Here is a 25,174-nt window from a genome sequence, read left to right as displayed (position 1 = left end):
GTCAACCTTAGTTCCTTAAAGCTGTCTGGTCATATGTGAGTCGATGCATGACTGTCTTAAACATGACATTCTAGTCAAAGTCTTGGTAGAGTAACCAATGTTTCCACTGGTGGCCTGTTACAAGGAGAATACCTCATTGAACTTGTGCAAAAAATGCACTTGCCTTGAAACAAAGAATACTCACAAAGAGTCTCAGTAACCAATGCTTTAGTGTTCTATCTTATTTGGAAAAGACTTAGATATCCAGTGAAATCCACCCAAGTTTTTATATAACTTAGCACAACTTTGGAAATTTCAAATTACTAAAGATTTTGAAAGCTATACACCTTTTCATTTATTCACCCAACTTACTCTTAACAATTACTCATGAAAACTTTATGAGTTTAATTAATCATCATTTAATTCACTTTTTGCTGACAAATGGCAATGGAGAGAACATGAGCTCCTTTGACCTCTACTAAAACTTGGTAGAATAAGTTTTATACATAATGCTGATATCTCTAAAAATCTTTCTTAAATTTTAATGAAACCAATGAATTTGAATTTACATTGGGGTGCTTCTTGCTCCATGATAGTGAGGGGAGGGGGAGCAGGAGCCTTTGGCACCCCTGGCAGGGAGGATGGCATAGGAGCCCATTATGTAAGTCCTGCCAATGTGGGAGTAGAAACAGGAGTTTTCAGAAAGGCCAGAGGCAGATCTAAAGTTTGGACTAACATTCCTTTCTTCTTTTGTTCTTCTGTCTCCCTCCTAAAATAAAAACAAGGAAGTCCCTCCGCACCATTTATTCAAAATATTTCCTGATGGACGGATGAACTACTTTCTTTGGGAACAGGAGTATTCCTGTTTTCTTCCTGGGCAAAAGTTGAGAAGCAACACAGAAACAAAACTATCACTCTGTGAATCCCAGAGTACCTCTGATGGCATTCTTTTCCCCCCAAAGGTGGTGCATCATGGACTGAACCAAATGGCTTCCTAGTTTCTGGTTCCTCCCCCAAAGTCAGAGTTCCACTGACTGAACAAAAGGTCTCCCTAGACAAACTTAAAGCCACACCTAAACTCCCTATTTGGAGACAACTCAATGGGAGGAGGAGATCCAAGAGACCCATTTCATGGCGATCTTTCCTCTGAACCTAACATACATGACAAGGTGGTATCACAATAAAAATTATTTCTTTCTTCCTGCCTACATTCCTCCCACATATTCCAATTTTGGTCCAGCAGGCTAACTGCTGGGATAGAGTTGGAACTTCCCATTGTACATAAATTTAAACCACCACCCCCACACACACCAAAACAGATCTGTCCCAACTTCCAAATAAATTGAACATTAGTCATGTCCCTTTTAGTTTCTCAGGAAATCTGAGGCTTTCTAATGGGAAGAGCGTGGGCAGGAAAGCAACAACACACAGTGCTTCACAATTGAGAAACTTGTGTAGGTGTGGAGTCTGAGAGACTTGCCAGGTCCTGCATCTCTTCAGCTTCCCCAAATGCTCCTTTACTTCCAATCCAACCAACAAGCAAAATTGGAAGTCAGCTTCAGTGAGGAATCAGCAGGGAGTTTCTCCTAGACAAAAAGAGTCTGGGAGGCTAGATGGACAGATGCCTCAGATTCCCCCCCTAAGAGCAACTAGCCTGGAGCAGCTAACCTCCTACTGTAGCCCAAGTTACTAGCCCAGGAGACTAGGGGGGAATCCTTGGCCTGGTATAGATCAACTGCTCCAACTTTGGAGTCTAGGGGAACTGAATGGATGCCACAGGGACGTTGGTTCCTGGCTGGCTCGCCAAAATTTGTTACCTTATCCCAAGTGCAGCTGCCCACCACTCCAAATGCCGATACTCAAGAGAAGAGTTTTGATTGAAAAGGATTATGAGCTTTATTCAGGAGGCTGGCCCATGGGGAGAAGCTGACTCTTATCCAAATGACAGATCTGAGGTTTTCACCTGGACCAGGAGTTTTAAAGGTGCTTAATTCATTAGTTAAGGGAGGACATTTCTGGAGCATTCAGATTCAATGGTACCAGCTATGGATGTTATCTCAGTGTAAGTGGGTGTGGTTCTTGATGAGGGGTAAAGTGTTGTGCAAGGTCTCTGGTTTCTGTTTCATGATGTGCGGAAGGGCTCTATTCTTTTCTAGGATAGAAGGCATGGTCTATTATAGGAATACAGAAAAGGTTAATCATTCATGTAGGCTAAGGGTGTTGATAAATGCATCAGGAATACTAGGTTTACTGGAGGGGCCCAGGTGCTTCAAGGTGTGATCTAAGATTCTGCCAGAATGGGGGCATTCATGCCAGTGTCCTAGATGAAGGCTCAGAGGTCTGGGTTCTCTGGCTGAAGAGAGGGTTTGTGGCTGGTGGGGTGGGGGTACCGTGGCCTGAGCTCTTGTGTTAAGCATCCTGGTGTCCTGAGCTGGGCTGGGTGGAGGTGGTAGGAGGAGAGGACAACCCCCTCTGCTTAGGTAAGACTCAAGGATCAGGTCCTGTCTTATAGCATATTTTCTCCAGGTGGCCCAGAGGGGAAGGGAAGAGAATGGGGCACAAGACACTTCAGACCAGTCCAGCCTCATTCCTACTCCTCTACCCTCCCTCACCTCACTAAGCCCAGCTTCTCAGTGGGTCATGTCACACTTATTACACATGTGCTGTGTGCACAGAGCCCCAAAGTGATCTTTGGCCATTCTCACCCCAGGAACCCCTGCCTTCCCCCTTCAGTCCACACAGATCCTCAGACCCCTCAGCCCCTGGGTTGATCTCAGAGCCCTGAAGCCTCTTCAGAAGCTTCGGATCTGGAACCTAGATATTTGGGACATACCATGGAGACCCTGAAGAAGTGGAGAAAGGGAAGGTTGGGAGATAGCCCCACAATTTCCTGGGGACAGGATGATGATTTACATTAGCAAGAAAGATTCAAGTGAGAGGAGAGGAAGAACTTCGCAGGAGCACACATCAGTGGCTGGTTTTCTGAAGCAGAAATCCTGGGCCTGATACAGGGAGGGAGCAAGAAGAAAAGGAACCCATAGAGGGAGCTCCTCTCCCCATGAATGTTGGGGTTTAGCAATGTGTGGTGGGGAATAGGAAGACCACATGAAGCAAACAGGCAGGAAACAAGGGAGACTCTGGGGGAATCTCTGGCTTCCATGTGGAAGCGCGAGTCCTGTCCCACGTACACACTGTAAATGCCAAATTACGAGGAATCGGCTGGGCTCTCAGACATCACTGATCTGGGAGGAGAAAAGATGCAGAGGCGGCACAGGTTACTTTCTCTCCTGCAAACCTGCTCTAGCAGCTGAGGGTGAGTCTCCCTCCAGCGTGAGTGGAGGCGCAGGTGGTAGGACGACCTGATGGGAACAGTCACCATTTCCTCTGTCCTCTCCAGAGACAAAGTGGCTTTGTGGGTAATGAGGCTATCGCGAGTTCCCACTAGGCAAAGGGTCCTGGGGCAGGGCCAGGCTGTGGGCTGGCCCCGCCCCACTAAGACAATGAGAAGGGGGCAGGGTTTGTGATGGGCGGGGCTTCCTCCAGTTGGGAAGGAATTACCTAGGAGGTTTTCCTTGGTCACCACCATATTCCTCTGAGCATCCAATCCAGCACCTCGCTGATGAGATGTCTTTTCAGCTCTCCTTAACACACCCGACCAGGTCTGTTCCCAGGAGGGGGGGGGGGGGGGCGGGGCAGACAGAGGGCAGGAGGAGAGAGAAGGGGGCAAATGTCCATCCTTTCACTGGACTCTGAGCCCTGATCGACTCCATAGATTCTGAAGGGTGGGAAAGGTACGAAGACAGGTGTAGAAATGACTTGAAATGGGGCGGAAAGGTAGGATGCAGCAGTGTGGAGAGATGGAGGTAATGGGAGAGTGGAGCCCACTGGGAGGTGGGGTTGTCTGGGGAGGTGAGCCAGGAGGGGGGAGGGAGGCAGTCTGGGTGGGGTGGAAGGTGGTCAATGTGGGAGGGAACAGAGTGAGAGATGGGCAGTGCAGGGGGTCAGAGGGATGGGGGTGCGCAGGTGGAGGAACCAGTATGGAGCAATGCCAGATGGAAAGTTAGACATGGTCAGGGTGGTGGGTTATCTGGAAGGAGGGTTGAGGAGGATCCCACTGGGACAGCAGTTAAGAAGCAGTCAGAACCTGGGAGGAATGTAGGGAGTACAGGCTGTGGCAGGGAAAGCAAGGGTGTTTGTGGGTCCTTGGAGGGTCCCAGGAAGGTGAGGGTAAGACCTCCAGAGCCACTTCCCACTCAAGCTGAGGCCTGACTCTGGAGGGGACCTGATGAGGCCACCTGAACAGCATGGGTAGTGGTGCAGTACCTGCTCCCCTTAGACCCAGGCACCTGCAGGGTGTGCCCATCAGGGTGGGTACAGACTGGGCTGCCTCTCAGCTCTGAGGGCAGAATCTAATGGGGTTTCTTTGGAGCATTTTTTTAGTATTCATGTAGCGACACAATCTCACCCACGTCTGCTTATCACCCCAAGTCCTGTCACATAACTGTCTCCTGCTCTGTGTATAATGTTTCAGAATAGGAGTAATTCAGGGAAGTTAAGGACACTGGAAGACTCCCCTGGGGATGATTCGCCCTTCATGTCCATCTGTTGTGTGGGCTCAGTGCTCCATTGAGAACTATAGGACAGTGGTTAGCCCCATGAAAGATTTTAGGGAAAAAGCAACCTATAAAGGGGCAAGAGGCATGATGGACCAGGAGGGACAGGGGCAGATATAGGGGTGAGGGTGTGGGATGGAGCCTGCCAAGTCTGAGATCACGTTTCCCCAGGTGTGGACACCTGGTGGTCTGAGCCTGAAGCAGACTGATTTCTGTTTCAGGGACACAGGACTGGAGTGGTGTTGGGGAGATGCTCAGCACAGGGGCTGGGGAATGGAATGGTGTGGCTTTTCATGGGTCGACACGTGGCCAATGGAAGCTCTGCCTGTTTTAATCTTCACACAATTATTAGGTAAATTTTATTAATCCCAACCTATATGTGATGAAACTGAGGCTCAGAGAGGCTATGGCAAGGACCCAAGATAACACAGCTTATTGATAGACAAAGCAGGATTTGAACTCAAGTCCTTGGCTCCTGTGCTCTTGCTCTTTCCAGCACACCTCTGGGCAGAAGGTGTTATTCTGTGATGTGTTGCCTCATTTCAGGCCTGGGAGTGGGAGGTGAGGGACTGGGAAGGCAGATTGAGGCTCAAAAGTGTTTGTTGTATGAAAGAATGTGGATATAGTATGGTCCTGCTTTGGTGGTTGGGCCTGAGTCCTAGAGACTCTGTGGTAGGAAGGAGAATATAGCAAAGGGGTTCCATTGTGGGCAGGAAACTGGAAATAGGTTTCCTGTGGGTTTCCATGCTTTTCCTGGACATTCTAGGTCTCTAGATTCTAGAGGTCTGGGCACTGGATCTTTAGAAGAAGGAATGAAGTGGTGTATCTGTGAGCAAGGTGTGTTTAATGAGTCCACGAGTATGTAAGTTTGGGTGTGCGTGCCTGTCTGTAAATACATGAGTTTGTGAGTAGGTGTCTTTGTGTTGCACACATGTGAGAATGTTTGTGATGTGTGGGTGTATATATGTGTGTATTTTGAGAGTATGTGTGTAGGTATGGGTGTGAGCATCTGAGTGTGTATCTGCATGGGTGAATGTGTGTTGCAGACTAGGAGTCTGGAGTTCTCTCTTGTCCAGCAAGAGAGAGGCTAATGTCTGGGAGGAGGCAAGAGCCCCAAACAGGGCTTTCATCTCTGTATTTTTTAAAAAATTTTTTAATGTTTTTTTAATTTATTATTGAAAGACAGAGTAAGACAGAGCATGAGCATGAGTAGGGGAGGGGCAGAGAGAGGTGGAGACACAGAATCTGAAGCAGGCTCCAGGCTCCAAGCTGTCAGCACAGAGCCTGACACGAGGCTCAAACTCACAAACTGTGAGATCGTGACCTGGGCCAAAGTCCATCACCCATCCTACTAAGCCACCCAGGCGCCCCTCGTCTCTGTATTTATTGAGCTCTCAAGATCTTATGCATATGGTGAATGTGAAGAAAACAATCCAAAATGATCATTAACGTGTGTGCGCAAGAAGCAAAGGGCCTGAGGGGCAATTGGAGTTTGTGATCAAAGTACATTAGGATATTGGCATCAAGTGGAAAGTAATTCAGTGCAGGTGATAAGACAAGTTACTTGTGATCCCATTACAGTATCTCGCTGGCTAACCTTGGGTACTTTCGCCCTGTGGTGGCAGCCTTAAGCTTTTTCTAACCCATTTGTTTAAGTAGAACGTATATCCCTACAATTCCCCCTTTTTTTGTTTTTGTCTTCTTCAGTTTACATGCGAGGACTGTCATGGTGAGCTCCTAATCTGTCTTTTGCTGTCAGGTGATATGGAGGGTGATTCTGCAAGAGCACAAAAACGACATAGTAAAAGTATTCCACTCCCAGAGTTATAATGGAGGATTAGTGTCTTTTGTCTTTTTCGTATAAATTCAATGGCAGCCTCAAGGCTTGAAGGCATGCCAATATTTGTCTATAGAAGTTTGGCTTATTAGCTCTTTGGTAGTGTTTACCATAACTTGGTTAAGTACATGTGCAGTTTGGTAGTGTGGTGAAGGCTAATTCCAGCAATGGTAGCAGAGGCTATAATGCTTACCGTGGCTAGGATCCCCATGATTAAGAGGCTTATGAATCACCTTTGTCTGTTTAATGAATACCAGTGATGGAGATCATGGCCATCAGATGCAAATGGGGGATATATATGCAATACCATTGTGCTCTAAGAGGATGCAGGCCTGGTTATACAGGTGTTTCAGGCTTCCCATGTTATATCAGGGGCAAGGACTTAGGTTTGTAGAGTGGCTTCAGGATGAGGAGTCAATAAAGAGCCTTCTTCCATCTTGAAAGAGGGGGACTGTGTCACTCATTCATATTCAGGGGGGTGTCTCCACTCCATAGAGGCCTGGAATCTGAAAGAACACAAGCATATCTGCGACCCTAGGTGGATTTTGTATAGCACCATAGGATAGGAGGGTTTATCTAATTTAGAAGAATGTTGCTCAACTGCATTAGTCTTTGAGGGTCCAGATTTACAAAGTTAAGAGTGATAATAGCGCAATCAAGGAGAAGTTGAGGTTGTAATATATACAACCATGGGTAATTCTCCCTTTGTTTTTTTGTTTTTTTTAAGCATTTTTAAGTTTATTATGTGCTCGTTCTACAATTGCTTAACTTTGTGGATTATTAGGAAATTTCATTTTGTCTGCCATTTTCTTCTGCCTTACCCCCCCCCCCCCCCACATCATTCCCCCCTGAACTATTTGACCCTTAAAATCTTTAAGGTTGCTGGGGGAAGATGGTCTTCTCTTCTGTAACTTCTTCTGGCTGAATAGGGGCATAGAGATGCCCCTACCAATGGGTCAACATTGCTCAGTTGGGGTAGGTATAGGGGAGTTATGAAAGCAAAAGATAGAGTTCAGGGGAACCAGAGCATTCTTGAGCAGGAAGGACTGTCTGTGTACTGGAAATTACAACAGTGAAGAGGTCTTCCAACAAGAGTCACAAAACTAGGAAAAAAAGACTCAAAAATGGACATGATTAAAAGATGTAATACAAGTGACAAGGACATTCAGTTATTTCTGTGGCACATAACACTTCAATAATTAGAATATCAAGTGATGACCTTATACCAAAGAAATATTAAAACTAGGAATTGCATATAATCTCTAGAATAGTTATAGAATTTACTCAAATGTAACCTAAGGCTTATTCTGTGTTTGTGCTTCCAGAGTAACTTAGCATGCCAAAGAAGCCTAATTGGTCAAAAAGACTTCATTTACAATTTAAATCTTGGGAAATTTGTTAAACAAAACCTCAGAAAGTTATAAAGCACAAAGCATGTTTACCATCAGACCCTAATATCCCTAGTTTCTCTGCAGTAAGAAGCAAAAAGCAGATAAGCCTTGTTTGGTAATCAATGCTTTAGCATCCTATCCTATTTAGAAAAGTCCTAGGGGTGCCTGGGTGGCTCAGTCAGTTAAACATCTGACTTCAGCTTGGGTCATATGAGTTGGAGTCCAGCATTGGGCTCAGTGCTGACAGCTCAGAACCTGGAGCTGCCTCAGATTATGTGTCTCCCTCTTTCTCTCTGCCCCACCACAACTTGCACTCTCTCTCTCTCTCAAAAATAAACATTAAAAAAAAATTTAAAAAAGTCCTAGATTCAATCCCAATTTATCATGCAAGCAAAACTTTTTAGGTTCCAAAGGTTTTGAAAGCTATCTTAACAATTACCATGAAAACTAGGAGGCAGGAAAAATTAACCATTACTTTAAGTCCTAACATGAGCTTACTTGACCTTTGATAAACAGGTCTATTCCAAACCAACAAACTTACATTTAGGTCCACCTAAGACAATTTGTTCCCCATGGTTAAGTTTTACCTGGAACACTGGTGGGGAAATCTGAAATGGGTGGTCTCTGCTCCTTGACATCTCAGAGACATTGTTTAAGGGTTGGGAAAAGGTTTCTATAGCTAATAATATGGCTCACAGTTCTAAATGTTAGGTAGATCTCGGTGCAATGTATATTATGTTTCCGTTTTTTTCCAGTTTTCCAAAGGCAAGTAGTCTTGTGAGTTTTCCCCGAGGCATCTGTAAACACCATAAGGTCATTCTTAATAGGTTGTAGCATCGTGGTAAAGATGTCAGAGGGAATGTTTTGTTCCTTTAAAAGAACAGATTTTTTTTTCCAATGACAAAGCGGAGAGTTGACATTCTCTGGACATAGGGGTGTCAAAGGGTCTGGCTGACAATAAGGAGGTCTAGATTCCTTGGAAAAATTTGTATTTACGTTGGGTGGGTCTATATCTTCATAACATTATCCGCACTCAGGGGCAGAAGGGCTGTAGTGACAATAGACCATGTAAGAATGACCTCAGGTGGAACATTGGCACCTTATGTATGGCGTTCCTTTAGTGTTTTACCTATTTGTTCCCATGTCTAGGTCAAATGTTCCTTGTTCAGGAAACCAAGGTCAGTGTTGCTGGATAATCATTAATAATTTAAAGAGTGCTATATGAATGTATTGTTTCTGTTCTGGGGATAGGGAGTCTCCCATAATAATTGTCTCAAAAGTTCCACGGCAGCAGCTCCTAATATAGTTTCACTTTTCTCTTACCTCATCAGGAGAGATTAAAGTCTCATGCATTTTTTTCTTTTAGAGCTCTAGTCAATCCATGGCATTCTGTAGTCTTTGAGTACACACTGCTTTCTAGCCACATTGACCTCTAGTCACATAGGCTTTTCTTCTCACCACATCGGGGTCACCATCTGTCACAGATGATGAGTCTAGAGTTCTCTCTTGAGAGAGGGGATACAGAATTGAATATGAGAGTGGCTAATGTCCAGGAGGAGACAAGAGCCCCAACAGGGGTTTCATCTCTGTATTTATTGAGGTCTCAAGATCTTACACATGAGGTGAATGTGAAGAAAGCAATCAGATAGTAATCATTAACTTGCTTTGTGCAAGAAGCAAAGGGCCTGGGGGGCAAGTGGAGTTTGTGATCAAAGTACATTAGTATATTGACATCATATGGAAAGTAATTTCCTGCAGGTGATATAACAAGTAACTCATAATTCCTCTACACTATCTCACTAGCCAAGCTTCGGTGCTTTTGCCCTGTGGTGGCAGTTTTCCACCCTGAGCTTTTTTCTAACCCATTTATGTAAGTAGAACCTATTTCCCCACACATGTGTATATGTGTGTGCTGTCCCAGAAGATCCAGAAGACTCATAGCTGAAGATGTCTTTGGTTTGTGCACATTTGTAGCAGGACTCAGGCTGTTTTGTGGGGTGAGTGGGAGGCCAGAAGAGAAAGACTGTCTGTGTTTGGGGTGTGGGGGATTGCATAGCCTGAGCATGGGGAGTCTCTGCCCTGCCAGACACAAGGGGATGGCATCAGGGTCCCAGGACCTGAGACTGGGTGGGGCCTGAACTGAAGCCTTCACAAAGGGCTTGCATTGGAAGAGCTCAGATGTCCTGCTCTGACCAGAGGGCCAGACTACGGAGGGTTCAGGCATACTGTCTCCCCCAAATCCCCCGAATCCCATCAGGATTTTGGAATAATGTAACCAGGCTGCACTTCGTAACTGTAGGCTCCACCCATTCTGTCTGAGAGCCATAGAGTTCCCAAAAGTCTCTGTGTGCCACCTCCCGAGGCTGGGATGACCACAATCACAGTGAAAACTTCTGTCTCTGTCAGTACTAGCCAGACAGGCCCAAACCATGTCCTTGTCTCTTGGAGGCCTCTGGTAAGGCCATTCCTACATTTGTAGTGAATTTCACACAAGCTGAGGTTTTTCAGACCCCTTATGCTGGGAAGTTCTACTAACTTAAATCCTCTTGTTGCACTTTGTGCCTATAAGACCAGGTTGAGTTTGTGCAATGGAGCCCAGCACTCTGCCCCCAAATTATGGAAGTGGTCTCTTTGTAAGGGACATGGATCCAGAGTGTAGGGGCGCTGAGAGGATGTGAGGATAAGTCTAGTGGTTCGTGGATGGGTCAGACGTTTCCTGGGCAGGAAGACCATGATCAACAGGGCAGATTGAGATAATGGAGTTCAGAAACCACTGGTTTCCCCTCTGTTTCCCTTCTGTTTCCCCTGTTACTCCAAGCTGTGCTGTGTCAAACAGGGACAAAATTAGAATTTTAGAATTGGAAAGTGCTTCCCTGTCTGCAGCTTTGAGGAGCCTCTGGGAAAACAGAACAAAGAGCAAATGATGAATGAAGAGACATTGCTCTTCCAGCTCAGGAAGTAGGGGGAGAGGGTCAGGGGCTGTGGGACTCTGAAGGGCAGAGGGGTGTAAGTGCTGAGGGTGACGGTGTGCAGTGCATGGTGTTTGTGGTGTACGTGTCTGTGCTCTGTGGTTAACAGTCCTGTGTGTACCGTCATGTATGTGAACATGTATCACATGGGGAAGGGTGCAGCTTTGATGGTTTTTTTAAACCATGGTTTGTGAGTAGGCTTCCCACTGGGGCCTATGAAGTGTGCTTTTCTTTAGGTGCAACAGTCAGAACAGATGGGAAGACCCTTGGAATGAGAAGCAAGAAAATGTGGTTCCATTCTGGCTCTAGGTATCAGCTGGGACTCTGTGAAGTGTCACCTGCATGCTGGGATGTCCCCTGCTGTGTGAAAAACCACACAGCCCTTGTGGGCCAACAGAAAGGGAAAGGGGCCTGCAGTGGGTGATGACATTTCAGGTATCAAAGAAAATAAGGGGTGCCATGGGAAAGGACTGCACAGGGGTTCCAGAATTGGGAAATTCATGGGTTCCTGCTGGAGCCAAAGACTCTCTCAACTTGTGCAGCCCAGCCCTATGTCAGCACCCTGGGCCCAGGGCTGGCTCTGCAAAGAGAGCTATTCTTTGTTGCCCTCTTGTGGCCTCTGAGCCCTTTGCAGGTTGTTGCTGAGAATGTTCCCTCAAGTTCCCAGGGGCAGTACAGCACCCCCTACCCTCTGGTGGAAATTGCCTACAAGAGGAGAAGAGTTGTTTGGCAGGCTAACTATATCTTTTCCCCATCTCCCCTGGTTTCTGGAGGCACCCACAATCTCCTTAAGGCTGGAAAAGTCTTCCTGAGATCTCTTTTTGCCATTGTATGAGGTTTAAGTTCTGCTTTTGGGGACGTGCTATGGAGACAAGGGACTGAGATCAAGATATTGAGCAGTGAGAGCAACTTCTGTCCTCCTTAGGATCCATCTAAAACTTTGGCTTCTCAGGGTATTTGGGAGTTTTCAAGGAAAGATGGCAGGGGTGGTGACATTCCTGGAGAAAATGGGTCTGGAGCAGACCAGAGATTATGTGTGTAGGTTTCCACGAATTTGCACCTGACTCTGTCCCTCAGCCTCAGCAGGGAGATGGGTTGGCAGGAGCCAGGAGGCAAGAGACAGGGATGCTGGAGGGAGATGTCACATTTGACAGATGCTGAGGAGACTCTTTATCTGCTAGCTCTGGAATCTCCTCCCACCCACTACACTGCCCTTAACCCTCCCCTTCTAGTGCTCAGTGCTCATTAGTGACTGCCTGTCTTGGGGGAGACATCCAGGGGGCCAAGTTGCATTGGATGGGTAAGGGGGAGAGGTGGAGGGAGGGACACCAGGTACGTGATGAAGGAGGAGGTGTTGGAATGACTGGGATTTGAGCTCAGGTCTCATTATCACTGGGGTGCTTGGAAGGCTTGGCAGGGGAAACTGTCCTGGGGGTAGATACTGAGTTTCTGGGGGTGAGTGAGTGAGGGTGGGTGTGGGATTGAGTATTGAAAGAGATTGATATCCAATGATTTCGGCACTTATTTTTGGGTACCTGTTGAAAGATGAGCAAATAACTTTATTGAAAACTTCCTATGTACAAGAAGAGTTACAGGTGCCATGAAGTGATAAAAGACAGATACACATTTTTTTATCTTCCCCTTCCCATATTTGAAGACCTACCACATGTCTTCCCTTGATTGGTTGAACCAAGGGGACCTCTCTGAGGGGTTCAAAGAGCCGCTGTGCAGTTCTCACCCAGGATGCAGAGGCAAAGCTGTCAGTCTTTCTGTTCTGCACACCCTGCGAAGACCCTCTGTGAGCCTCCTGCCTCTCCTCACTCCTCTTCTCACAGAATTCTCCAGACTCATAGATACCTGGCAGAGGTGGACCTTGAGTGCCCTTCCAGAATGTCCAGTGCTCCCACTTGATAAAGTGGGGAGGGGTAGGGTAGACTCAATCCCTCACTGGGACCTGGAAGCCAATATGCAGATAACTGCTCCTTTCACCTTGTAAGAGTGTGTGTGTGTGTGTGTGTGTGTGTGCGCGCGCCACCTCCTTCAATCCTTCCCAATTCCACCTCACCCCCCTTCTCTGCACTCTTTGAGGCTGACTCCTGCTCCCCCTCTCTGAGCACTGCCTCTATCCGTGGGTTCCTCGATTTGCCTCAGTTCCACATTCCCTCTGGAGGTTCTCTCCCTTGCTCAGACTTTTCATACTTCCTCCTGGACTGAATCTTTCTGAGCCCAGGCCATCACTACCTCTCACTCCCTGTTGTCCTAGACTCTGTAACCTGGTTCCTCTGTGTCACCATCTTCTGCTCTGTCTACACCTTGCTTGGCCTCTCCTTGCAGGTCCTCCTTCCCCGCTCTCAGGTGCTGCCTGAAGCTGTAGTCACCTCCCAGTGTGAGTCCTGGCCCTCAGTGTGCTTCTCCTGGGTTGCTCTCTCCCACTGACCCCTCTCCTGCTGGATATCAGGTGTGGTTCCTGGGCTTTGCCCCTGCCGCTTCCATGGGGGCTCTTCTGCCCACTCCAGAGTTCTAGTTTGGCCTGTGTCCTCCTCCCCCTTCCTTTTGTGTAGCTGCAGGCATTGCCTTCTGGCTCCCAGTCTCTGCCAGGACTCCCCTGGTTGGGGACAGTGGGTGGGATGGTGGTGGTGGGGCTGTGGTGAAGCAGGAGGTCTTGGGCTGATCTGGAATCCCAGCCCTGTTCCTCCCCATGTAGCCTCTTCACGTGGACTCACTCACCTGTGAAAGGTGGGAAGTAATTGCAATGGCTGCAGGAAATAATTCCTGGGACTGTAGTGAGAATTAGTGCTGTGGTCAGGATGCAACACTCTCAGCATGTAGTATGTGCTCAGTAAATAGTAGCTCTTATTATTTGTCCTTCCTCAGTCTGTTCTGCTTATCCTGGAGTCCAAAAAATGTCTAGAAGAGGGAAAAACTAAAGTAATAGACTAAAGAAGCCAAAACCAAGTGACCATCAAGAATTTCATACAGTTCAACCTAACAAGTACTCTAAGCTCTGAACACAGGAAACGCCCATAAGTGTGGACAAGAAGGGAGCATGGGGACTGGACTGAACCACAGAACACAGAAAACCATGTGAATTGTGCACTTAATGGAACAAATTCCAACCCAGGGAGGATAGAGGCTGCCCAAAGTCTAGCCTCCATTCATCCTGTGGTGGCTGTGCTGGCCCCCCTCTGTCCCTGTAGTCATGGGCCTGTGTCTGCTGGGGCTGCAGAGGGTCTGGGAGTCCAGCTCCCAGAACACTCTCACCTCCAGACAGGACTTGGACTCCTGGAGCCTCATATGCACATCTTTCTCTCCCCTCCATTTGTGTTGTTAGGTGTGTGTGCGTAAACTCATACACACACATACACACACATACACACATGCACACCCACCCACATGCACACACAGGTGCCCTATGATCTCTAAAGAAAGCATTGCCCCACTAGAGATGGATTCCCTCCAGCTTCCTGCTTCCCTGACACTAAACCTCACAGGGCAGTGTAGGCTCAGATGTCCCTGCTTGGGTTTCTTTCTCAGTTCCCTCTTTTCTCCAAGGGAGCAGAATCAGCGAATCACACACTCTACACTCTATATGTGCTGGTCAGTGAGGGGAGACCTAGAGGGGGGAGCAGGGCCCTGTCCTGTGGGAGCTCCTGGCAGCTGGTGAGATGAGGCTGAGAGCCAAGACAGAGAGACACAGCACTCTAGGAACTCCCCCAGCAAATGTTTGTGACCTGAGTTGGTCAAAGGCAACTGGACCAGGCCTTGTGACTCGGACAATGGGAGACAGACAAACACCAAAGGTGGGAAGATGGAGGAGACACAGAACTCTAGAAGGTGTCCTAGGAGACAAGAAGAATAATACTCATTTATTTAGCAAGGAACAGGAGAACAGAGAGGAGAGGATCAGATAAGCTAGAGCTCTCAGTAAGTACATGACATTGAGGGAGATAATATGAACTTTATAGGCAGATGAGGCAGAAATATGTAGGTGTGTGGGGGGGGGGGTTAGAAAAAGTATGTTAGGGAGGCAGAGGGATGGAGGAGGCAGGGTCTGCAGGAGAGACAGAGAGCTTGGAGAACCCACCCTCAAGGGATAGTATATGACAGGGTGTTACAGGTGGTAGAGATGTGGGGCAGCAATGTAAAATGTGCCATGGTTGTAGCTCCACAGTGACCCTGGGCTGGGTGGGCAAGATGCTGGGAAGCTAGGCTGACGTCCCTGGCTGTGATGTGTCCTCATAGGCTTGAGGATGAACGAGCCTCAACTGCATAGGCTAGTGAGCCATGGCTTGGGGGAGACAGCTGCCTATGCCTAGACAGGTGGGGAAGAGACCCCTGGGGGTCAGGAGACAGAAAGAGGGAGAGAGAGACAGGGATAGGGTGAGGAGAGGTAATGGGAAGACTGAGGCTTTGAGCCCTTATCCTGGCTATCCCCTCATCCACCCCTTCCATGGATTGAATCTTGTGTTTTAAAGCTCAAATATCTTTAGTAAATGATCTGCTTTAGCCTTTCATATTCAGAGGGTAAGGTATGACATCCCCACTTCCCAGATGAGGCCTCCACTTGGCCAAGCTCTCCTGGGCAGAACATGCTGAGAAGGGCTGCAGGTCTTTTGCCATCTGGGGGTCACTTCTCCCTCACACAAGTAGGCACCAGGTCTGGCTGCTTCCCAGAGCCTAATTTACAGAAGGGGGCACCACAGTGCAGTCATTTGAATCTTTGCTCTGTCCCTTACCAGCTCTGTGGCTTGAGGCAACTTACTTAACCTCTCTGTGCCTTAGTTTCATTATCCGTAAAATAGCACTAATACCTGCTTCTGTAGTCTGTTACTGAGCATCAAATGAAATATATGCAAAAGAAATGTGTAGAGTTGAACAGATTTATAAAACTAAATGTACTAGGCATTTCCATGTGTCTGTATCCATCTGGTTGTTTGCTTTGGAAAAGTGTCTATTCATATCTTCTGCTCATTTCTCCACTGGCTTATTTTATTTATTTATTTATTTTTTTGGTGTGAGTTTGATGAACTCTTTATAGATTTTGGATCCTAACCATTGATTCCATATGTCATTTGCAAATATATTCTCGTTGGTTGCCTTTTAGTTTTGTTGATTGTTTCTTTTGTTGTGTAGAAGCCTTTTATCTTGATGAGGTCTCAATAGTTCATTTTTGCTTTTATTTTCCCTGCCTTTGGAGACATGTCTACTAGGAAGTTACTGCGGCCAAGGTCAAAGCGGTTGCTGCCTGTTTTCTCCTGTAGGATTTTGACAATTTTCTGCCTCCCATTTAGGTCTTTCATTCATTTTGAATTTATTGTTGTGTAGAAAGTGGTCCGGTTTCATTGTTCTGCATGTTGCTGTCCAGTTTTCTCAGCGCCATTTGCCGAAAAGACTTTTTTCCATTGGCTACTCCTTCCTGCTTTGTTGAAGATTAATTGGCCATATATTTGTGGGCCCATTTGTGAGTTTTCTGTTCTATTCGATTGATCTATGTGTCTGTTTTTGTGCCAATACCATGCTCTCTTGATGATTACAGCTTTGTCATTCAGCTTAAAGTACGGATGTGATGCCTCCACACTTTTGTTTTCTTTCTCAACGTTACTTTGGCTATTTGGGTTCCATAAAAATTTTAGGATTGTTTGTTCTAGCTCTGTAAAGAATCCTGGTGTCATTTTGATACATGAAAAGATGGTGAGCCTCATTCATCATCAGGGAAATACAAATCAAAACTGCAATGAGACACCACATCTCAACTGTCTGAATGGCTAAAATGAACACCTCAGGAAACAACAGATGCTGGTGAGGATGTGGAGGAAGGGGAACTCTTTTGCACTGCTGATGGGAATGCAAACTGATGCAGCCACTCTGGAAAACAGTATGGAGATTCCTCAAAAAATTAAAAATAGAACCACCCTATGACCCAGCAATTGCACTAGTAGGTAATTATCCAAAGGATACAAAAATGCTGATTTGGGGCACATGCACCCCAATGTTTATTGCAGCGCTATCAACAATAGCCAAATTATGGTAACATCCATAATGTCCATCAACTGATGAATGGATATGGAAGATGTGGTGTGTGTATGTATATGTATATATGTATGTGTGTATATGTATATGTATATTTATATGTATATATATATACACACACACATACATATATACATATACATACACATGGTGAAGTCTCAAAAATTACATATCCAATTACCATAGGATCCAGGAATCCCACTTCTGGTTCTGGTCCCACAGAATTCAGGGAAGGACTCAAGAAGATATTTCTATTCACATATTCATAACAGCATTATTCATAACAGCTAAAAGGTGAATCCGCCAGTGGATGGAATGTGAACAAGATGTGGGAGATACACAATGGAGTATTATTCAGCCTTAAAGAGGAAGGACATTCTGACATATATTCCAACCCGGATGAACCTTGAAGACACATGCTAAGTGAAATAAGTTGGTCACAAAAGGAGAATATTGTGTGATTCCACTTATATGAGGTACCTACAGTAGTCAAATTCAGAGAGGGAAAGTAGAATGGTGGTGCCAGGGACTGCAGGGAGGGAAGAATGGGGAGTTAATGTTTATGGGTACGGAGTTTCAGCTGAGGAAGATGAACAAATTCTGTGCAACAAGTTGCACAACAGTGTGAAGGTGAGGCTCTCTTAGATCACCCATTTTATAATCACAACACCCTCTCTGAACACATCCTAACCTTTTCTTGCTTCCCTTTTCTCTGCAGTGCTGATTGCAAATCCAACACAATGTATATGCATACAACTTATTTGTTTATTGTTTGCTTTCAACTGCAGGATGTAACGAACTTGTGTGGAGAGATTTCTGTGCTTTTTCTGCTTCATCTGCAGTGCTGAATAAATGAGAATCAGTATATTAGTTGAACATATAAATGAAAGACCATGATTGGACACAGACTTGAAGAGAAGGCCGAACAGAAGGAGAAATTGGGAAGATTCCATTTTTCATTTGATTTTGGAAACCAATTTCTTCTACCCTTGGGTATTAGACTCAGCCCCAGTGTTCATGGTGGCTTTTGTTCATTTGCCTTTTCATATGCCTTGTGAACTCTTTCACTCTTGGACATGTTGCTGTACATGTACACAACATTTACCTTTACTTAAAACTCTTGCCCTGAACTCAAAGCTTCTACTCCTGTATTCATGACTGCCGCTACCTCAGTTGCAGGGCTGCTTGAGTTAGGACTTGAGAAACTCTGGGGTAGCTCAGCTTTCTAAAAACCTTTATAGTAGAGTGTTTGGGAGTCACTAGTTGGATTGGCTCCAGAGTCTTCATTGTCCAGAAATTTTAAGGAGGAAGAGAGTTTTCGTATACTTTAGGTGAGAAAGGATTTATGTTTGGATACAGAGGATTGATATGATCTCTGCAGATGTTATATTTAAATCCACTTCTCTGGAACTTTGGGAAGTAAAATAATTATTTAACAGCCTCATTAGCCTTCCTCTCGAGTCTTTATCAAATTTCTAGCAAAAAAAACTGGTATCCAAACTCTCTTTGAGGCTATTCAGGTGGAAACACTAGGCCAACTTCCTGATGGGCAAGAGTGTTAACACCCAGCCAGAGGAGCCAGTAGAACTTACTGTCTTAGAAAATGTTTTGAAAAGGAAATGTCCAGATGAGGGCCGTACCCTTCTCAGAGACAGAGCAGCGAACACAATGACCTCTAGGCTAAAGAGCAGTGGTTGGGGCTGGCTGGGAGGGGAAGACAGACTGCAATTTAATGGGTGGATTGTTGGACTTGACAGGAGTTGTTGTGGGAGACTTGGGATGGAACTTTGGTTTTGGAGTTCGGAAGGAGTTCAGAGACTGAGAGAAATACACGGAGGAGAGGGAGGGAAGGGGGAGTTGGGGGCATTGTGGAATTCATACAAGCTGGCTTCATGTTCCCTGGCCTCTCTCTGCATTTCTTTCAGCACCTCCTATGCACCAAGCACCTCCTTTTGAGAGACTGTTTCCTAGTTAAAATGAGATTCACAGACCCAGGGCCCTCATTAGGGAAATATCCTGGAAATGTGCTTGAAGTAGATGATGGTGCTTGTTCTACTCTCCTGTTTACACCTCTGTTTGGCCCTTTCTCTCTTTCAAAAACAAAAACAAACACAAATACCCAAACAAATAAACAGAAAACAAAACAAGCAAAACAAATTTTATATATATATATAAATATATATATATATATATATATTTATATATATATAAATTTATTTTCTCTGTCCTAAATGCCTCTTACGGTTGCTTCATATCATTATGAGCAGATTCTTGTCCTGGGTAGTGAGGTTGGAGGTGGGAGTGTGGATTCCAGAAGAAGGAGGTAGATGGATCCTGGCTCTGCCCTCTGGAAGCTTTTTAGAGTATAAAGGAATTTAAGTTACACATGCAGGACACCAGCACACAGAAAGGGAAAATTAGTTTTAGCTGAGCATCAGGATGGACCTTAAGTGCAGATGGGTATTGGAGGGAGTTTGGAGATGGGACCAGTCAAGATGCCTTAGGAAATGCTTCCCTTACACAAGGGAAAACATTGTAGAATGGGACTGAGAAGACCTAGAACATGGCAACAGGAAAAAACGGAGTGAGGAGGGCATCCCTGGCAGGACAGGCACTTACTCAGGCCAAAGGTTCATCCCAGGAAGGGTAAGTCAAGATGTGAGGAGCTGAGCTAGGAGGGAGGTGATGGGCCTGAGGGTAGAGGAAGCTTTAGGGAAGGGTTCTGAGAGGTGGGTCAGAGAGTCTGGACTGAATATAAACTATTGGAATAATTGTAAGTTACTGCACAGAGAAAGGGCCTTTCTGAAAATAGCACTTGAGGATGATGTTTTTGTGTATTGTTATGAACTGGATTTGTGGTAGGCTTTCTCAGGATTCCCAATCATGGCTTTGTTTTGTCTTCTGTAAGCTTGCTTGTTCATTTTTCTTCTGCCTGCTTGTGTTGGAGTAATGAAACGTGATAATTTAATTCCCAGATATTTTGTTCTTTGGGTTGTTTCTCTGGTATCTTCATACTTTGTCTGCAGCCCACTGTCCCTAATCTTCAGTAAATGTGGAAAGAGCACAAGGACCACCCTGCACAACACAGTTGAGGGAAACAGAAATGATCAAAAGGCTTACCCATCTCTGACCCTGCCATTCAGATGGTCCTCCTCTGGGATTCCTGCTCAGCATCTATGAATGGACTTCAGAAGACTGTAGGACATTTTTTTGAGGTGACTAACCTCAGAGGGGTCTGTGATTCAGCAAATGACAAGAACCACTGTTGTATCTTTGTTGGGAGGTTGGTGGCTGGAGATGGTTCCCCAGAGAGAGAAACATGGTACAAGTGTCCTTAGTGCCCAGTAAGGAAACTCCAGAACAGTTGAAGGAGATGAGGGCAAAAGAGGAATTGGGCAAAGGGAAATGGGTTTGGAGGGAACTGGTAAGAGGGGTGCCCCATCTTCCCTTGTTCTCCACCCTCTTTCTAGCAGCTATTCCTTCTCTGTGTTCTCCATGTCCTGACAATTACAGGGTACAGTTACCCTTCAACTAAACTCCCACAACATTATCTCATGCAATTCCTTGTTGAAACTGAAGTGCACAGAGTGGAGTCAACCCCTCCCTCAGCCATGGACTGAGCATCATTGCTTCCTGTTGGGCCCCTTTTCAATGCATTTTATTTTACCCCTTTCATCTTGATCTCTATTATTTCCCCTCCTCACTGGAGGCACTTCCTTCAGTGTATATAACAAATGTTCTCCCAATCCCTGCTCTATATGTGTATTTAGATACATTCCTTCACTCTACAAATACACAGTTGTAGTGTGGGAACTAGGCCAAGAGCAAAACAATAAAAATTTCCTGCTTTCATGAAATATACATCTTTTGGTGTGAGGAAATAATACAATTATTTAAAAGATATAGTACCTTGAATAGTGACAAGTGCTATTAGGAAAATGAGGGCATGGGGATAAGGGATGGCATGGGTGGTTAGGAGCAGATTGTAGTTTTATATATGGTGATTAAGGAAGGCTATGCTATACATGTTCTTTTACCAAATGCAGTGAAGTGAGCAACCATGGGGCTATCTGGGCTAGAAGTGGTATGGTCATAGGGACAGCAAGTACAAAGGCCCTGAGGTAGGGTCTTGCCTCGTATGTTAGGAGTTCAGAATGGTTAGGGGGCTAGAGAAATATGAGTGGGGGAGAGACAGAAACAGAGGCTGAGTAGCAGGTGGGTCAGTGACAAATGCTGTAGGACTTTGTAGGTCATTGTAAATGCAAACATTGGCTTCTACTCTGCATAAAAGGAGAAACCAGTAGAAGGTTTTATCAGAGAATGACAAGAAAATTTTAACAGGTATGTGCGTATCCTTGACAAATAGGCAACGCTCTTTGGCTGTTTTGTAAATGTATATAAATGTAACTGCTGTATACCTCATCCTGCTTCTACTTCCGTTACTTAACATTGTTTCTGAAATGTACCCATGTTGTTATCTTTAATCTACTTTTTAAAATTTCTGACTGCTGTGTAATATTTCATTGTATGTATATGACACATTTTACTTACACATTCCTCTAGTAACAGAGGCTGGCATAGCTCCAAATCAGAAACAGTCCTGTGATGAACTCGCTCATATGAGTCTCCTTATAAACTCAGGACAGAGTTTCCCTGGGGTGTATATCTCAGAGAGGGATTTCGGAGTGGGAGGGTGCGTGCATTCTTAATTCCACTGATTGTGCTTCAGGATGGTGACCCCAGCTATACTCCCACCAGCAGTGGGTGATGTTTTATATCTTCTCATCAAATTTTTATGTGGATCCTATAAGGGAAGTGAAGTAAGGTTCCTTGTGGGTGAGGAAACCTGAGGCTTAGAGAGATCAAGCAAATAACCCTGGTTTATATAGTGAAGTGGATGAGGAAAGGTTCAAATCCAAAATTTCTGACATAATGTTCATTGCTCTTAGTACTATAGTATCCAGAACTGCCCCTTCTCGGAATAAGATGAGGCATCCATAGGCAAAAATATTGATGATGATGATGATGATGATGATGATGATGTTGTTGTTATTTACGGCTTTCATTTTCTTGATGCCTGAACTAACCCAGTGAGCTTAGAACCTCCAAGTGTTTAGCACCATGTAGGGGGGTGTCTAATTGGGGTACGTAGCATTTCAAGGCAAAGTATATGGAATAAAGCTGTTTTCATTGTTTCATGAGGGCAAGCTAACAGGCTCGAATTTTAGTGGATGATTTTGGGGCTAGAAATTTATAAAGACTAACTGATTTTCAAATTTGGGAATTTGGATCGGATTTCAATATTAAACTTTAGGTAGATTATATTAATTGCATATTGTTTGCTAGGCACTGAGCTAACTACTTTATAGGCATAATTTCTGTTATGCCTCACAATTATCCTATGAGGTACTTTTACTTTCATTTGACTGTTATTGAAACTAAAGCACCGAGAGGTTAACTAATTTGTCCAGAGTACCCAGTATAAGGTTGAGTTGTGATTTGAACCTGAATCATGTGCCTGCAGAGCCTTTACTCCTAAATGCTAAACAGTGCTGCTTTCCTGTGAAGGAAGCTTTTGTAATCTCTCCCCTTTGAAATTGAGGACAATTTCTTGTCATTTGGGGTGATTTACAGTAGCAATGGGAAGCACAGGGCTAGTGGACAAGAATCTCCAGAGGGACAGGATATGAAGTTTGAAAGTGTTCCCCAGTGTCTTCATTATGCCTCCCTCTGTCCCCCAAAGTAAGAACCTCTGCCTTAGGACATCCCACCTAGATTATAGGGCCTGATATCTTCAAAACATGTGACAATTCTTTGTCACCATGTGTGGCTTATACCTGCCGTGAATGATGTACAGTAAGGTTTCATCAGTTTGTCTTCCCTTCACACTTTTCATTTTGCTTGCCTTCTACAAGGATGGTAATATGATTTATATCTTTACCTAAATCAGGATTACAAATACTGTTTGGCTACAAAGTATGAATCTCTCAAAGGCAATTAGGTAGGAATTCTGGATTATGTTCTCTTTCAGATTTGTATTCTCAGTTTGTGTATTTGTTCAATAAGTATCTATTGAGAATCTAACTCACACTTTGATAGAAGACACAGGCAGCTGAGCAGAAATTCTGGTACATTAGGATAGATGGCACATGGGGTAAGCTAGGTGCTATAAAAACACACAGGAAGGGCAGCATAAGGTCAGGGGAGGCTTCCTGGGAAAGCAACTTCTGAGCTGGGAACTAAAGAGAAGTGGGGTTAGCTACGCAAACTGGACAAGAGGACATTGGAGGCAAGGGACCAGGTTGAGTGTTGATTCTTACAGCTGCAGCAGGAAGTGGACAGGGGATCAGGCTGGAAGAATCAACACAGCTCAGATGATGAAGGAAGGAAGAAAGGAAGGAAGGAAAGAAGGAGGGAGGGAGGAAGGAAGGAAGGAAGGAAGGAAGGGAGGGAGGAGGTGGAAGGAAGGAAGGAAGAAAGGAAAGAAGGAAGGAAGGAAGAGGAAGGAAAGAAGGAGGGAGGGAGGGAAGAAGGAAGGAAGGAAGGAAGGAAGGAAGGAAGGAAGGACTATGAAGGAAGGGCAGTGGGGAACCACTGAAGGATTTGAAGCCTGGGGGTGGGTGGGCAACATGTAAATGGTATTAATAGTGTAGCAAGATTCCATGAGTTAAGTATTGACTCTGTCTATGTTGTGTGCTTGTTAGTAAATCATAACCTTGGAACTGGTGGGTGGCAAATAAGGAGTCTAGATGGATTTGTACACAGAAGCTTTGACCCATAACATTAAGATTCCTTTTGATAATCTGTAGAGAAGACAGTTCAATTTTGACTTGGTCTTTCTGCCTTAAAACCCTTTGACAACATTTCCTAAAATTCTCTCACAACCAAACCCCAAGTAGTGAGGAGAATGGGGGCTGCATGACTTTGTTTTCTGTTTTTCTGTATTCATTTCTGAGACATTGCTGTGAATTGTTCACCAAAGTCTTGCTCCATTTGATGGAGGGTGCCATTTGAATAGCAGCAGTGGAGGAAGGGGAAGGAGGAACCACATGTAGGGCTCCTTGAGTAACAAAACGTATTTGGCATATTGAGACCATGGTTTGAGCTAGTGAAAAATAACTATGGTAGAAAATTAAGAGGGAGTTACAAGTTTGTGTTTTAATATAAGCTCACAGAGCAGGGCAGGGTCTCCAGGTGGCTGGCCACTGACATCACAGATGGCCCAGGATGTTTATAGAGCACAGTGTGGCCAGTGAGAAGACTCTCTCCAGAAGTGAGCTCACCTTCTCTCCTGGAACCCAGAGAGGGAGGAGACAGAACGAATTGTTTTGGCTGTGAGCAACTGAGCTAGGTGACCTACTGCTTTCCTTCCTACCCATCACACTCTCATAAATGTGGACATATAAACTGTAGTAAGTTTTGCCTTGTTGCTTTGGGTGAGGTTTACTGAATGTCAGAATTCACAAAATGCCCTTTCTGGCTCTTCTTCCTTAGTAATGGACACTTGGTTGGTGTATGCACCTATTTCTCCTGTGTTTCCTCACGAGAGAGTCCTCTAGTTCTTTCTGGGAATTATGAAGGCCTTGCTTCTTTCTCCCTCTTCCTCTCTTCTCACAGTGCTCCCTGTTGGCCTAGATGGGTAAAGGGAAGGGTTGGACTGTACTTTCCTTGCCATCAGTACAGCTAAATGGATGATGCAGGATGAGGAGAAAGGGGGCCATCTGATCTTGGGTACTGATTTGGGCGTAAAGAGTTTTAAGATAGTGGGACCAATATTTGTATTTTAAACTCAGATGATATTTGAGAAATGGTTCTGTACCTACAACGAGGTCCTCTAGTCCATGAATTAATGTGTCATAACTTATGCTGAAGCACCACACAAACATCTCATCTATAAATTGTTGCACAATAGCTTCATACCTTTTGTGTCCTACAGCTTAATTAGCCCATGAGGCTACATGAGTTAGATGAAACCAAATGGGATTTTGTCATGTGGTGTGTAAAAAGGAGAATATTGATAGATATTTGGCACTTTTCTGGGGGGTAAATGGCATTCATTTTTTATGATCTTTTGTTTCAGTTTCTGTGATACTCGGGCTGCAACAGGTGACATGGGAACTTCTGAGCTGTGGTTGTGAACTTTCGTAAGTTGGTTGTATACCATTGTTCAGTAAATATTTATTGTTTATTTAGGGTTTAGGAAGGGCTATTACATACCAGGTGAAATACAAAGGAGCAGCTTTGAAGCCTGAGTAACAAACCTCATCAACCCCAACTCAACTTGGCTAAATTCAGCCTCACCAAACCTGATCCCAGACTCTGCTCCCTGGACTTGCTGCAGCTCTCTGATCCTGG

The 25,174-nt window shown here is 45.1% G+C and overlaps 2 pseudogenes across 9 annotated transcripts in view; both read left to right on the top strand.

Moving 5' to 3' along the window:
- The window catches only part of LOC132677337 (cationic amino acid transporter 3 pseudogene), a 184,994-nt pseudogene that overhangs the window by 96,007 nt on the left and 63,813 nt on the right, over positions 1-25,174 (top strand). For 2 of the 4 annotated variants that reach the window (XR_013556834.2, XR_013556832.2), the window contains exon 1: positions 16,956-17,295. The product of XR_013556834.2 is annotated as a cationic amino acid transporter 3 pseudogene, transcript variant X3 (transcript). Of the gene's footprint in view, positions 1-436; positions 13,526-16,955; positions 17,296-24,899; positions 24,964-25,174 lie in introns of those variants that run through there. The other 2 variants (XR_013556835.2, XR_013556836.2) reach the window with 2 other exon arrangements.
- The window catches only part of LOC132677836 (cationic amino acid transporter 3 pseudogene), a 125,199-nt pseudogene that overhangs the window by 96,040 nt on the left and 3,985 nt on the right, over positions 1-25,174 (top strand). The gene's annotated exons all lie outside the window — the stretch shown is intronic.

The sequence above is a fragment of the Panthera onca genome, chromosome B4 (assembly GCF_046562875.1).
Source record: "Panthera onca isolate mPanOnc1 chromosome B4, mPanOnc1 haplotype 2, whole genome shotgun sequence".
NCBI classification, from domain to species: domain Eukaryota; kingdom Metazoa; phylum Chordata; class Mammalia; order Carnivora; family Felidae; genus Panthera; species Panthera onca.
The sequence above is the reverse complement of the archived record's forward strand: the minus strand, read 5'-3'. Positions and strand labels throughout refer to the sequence as shown.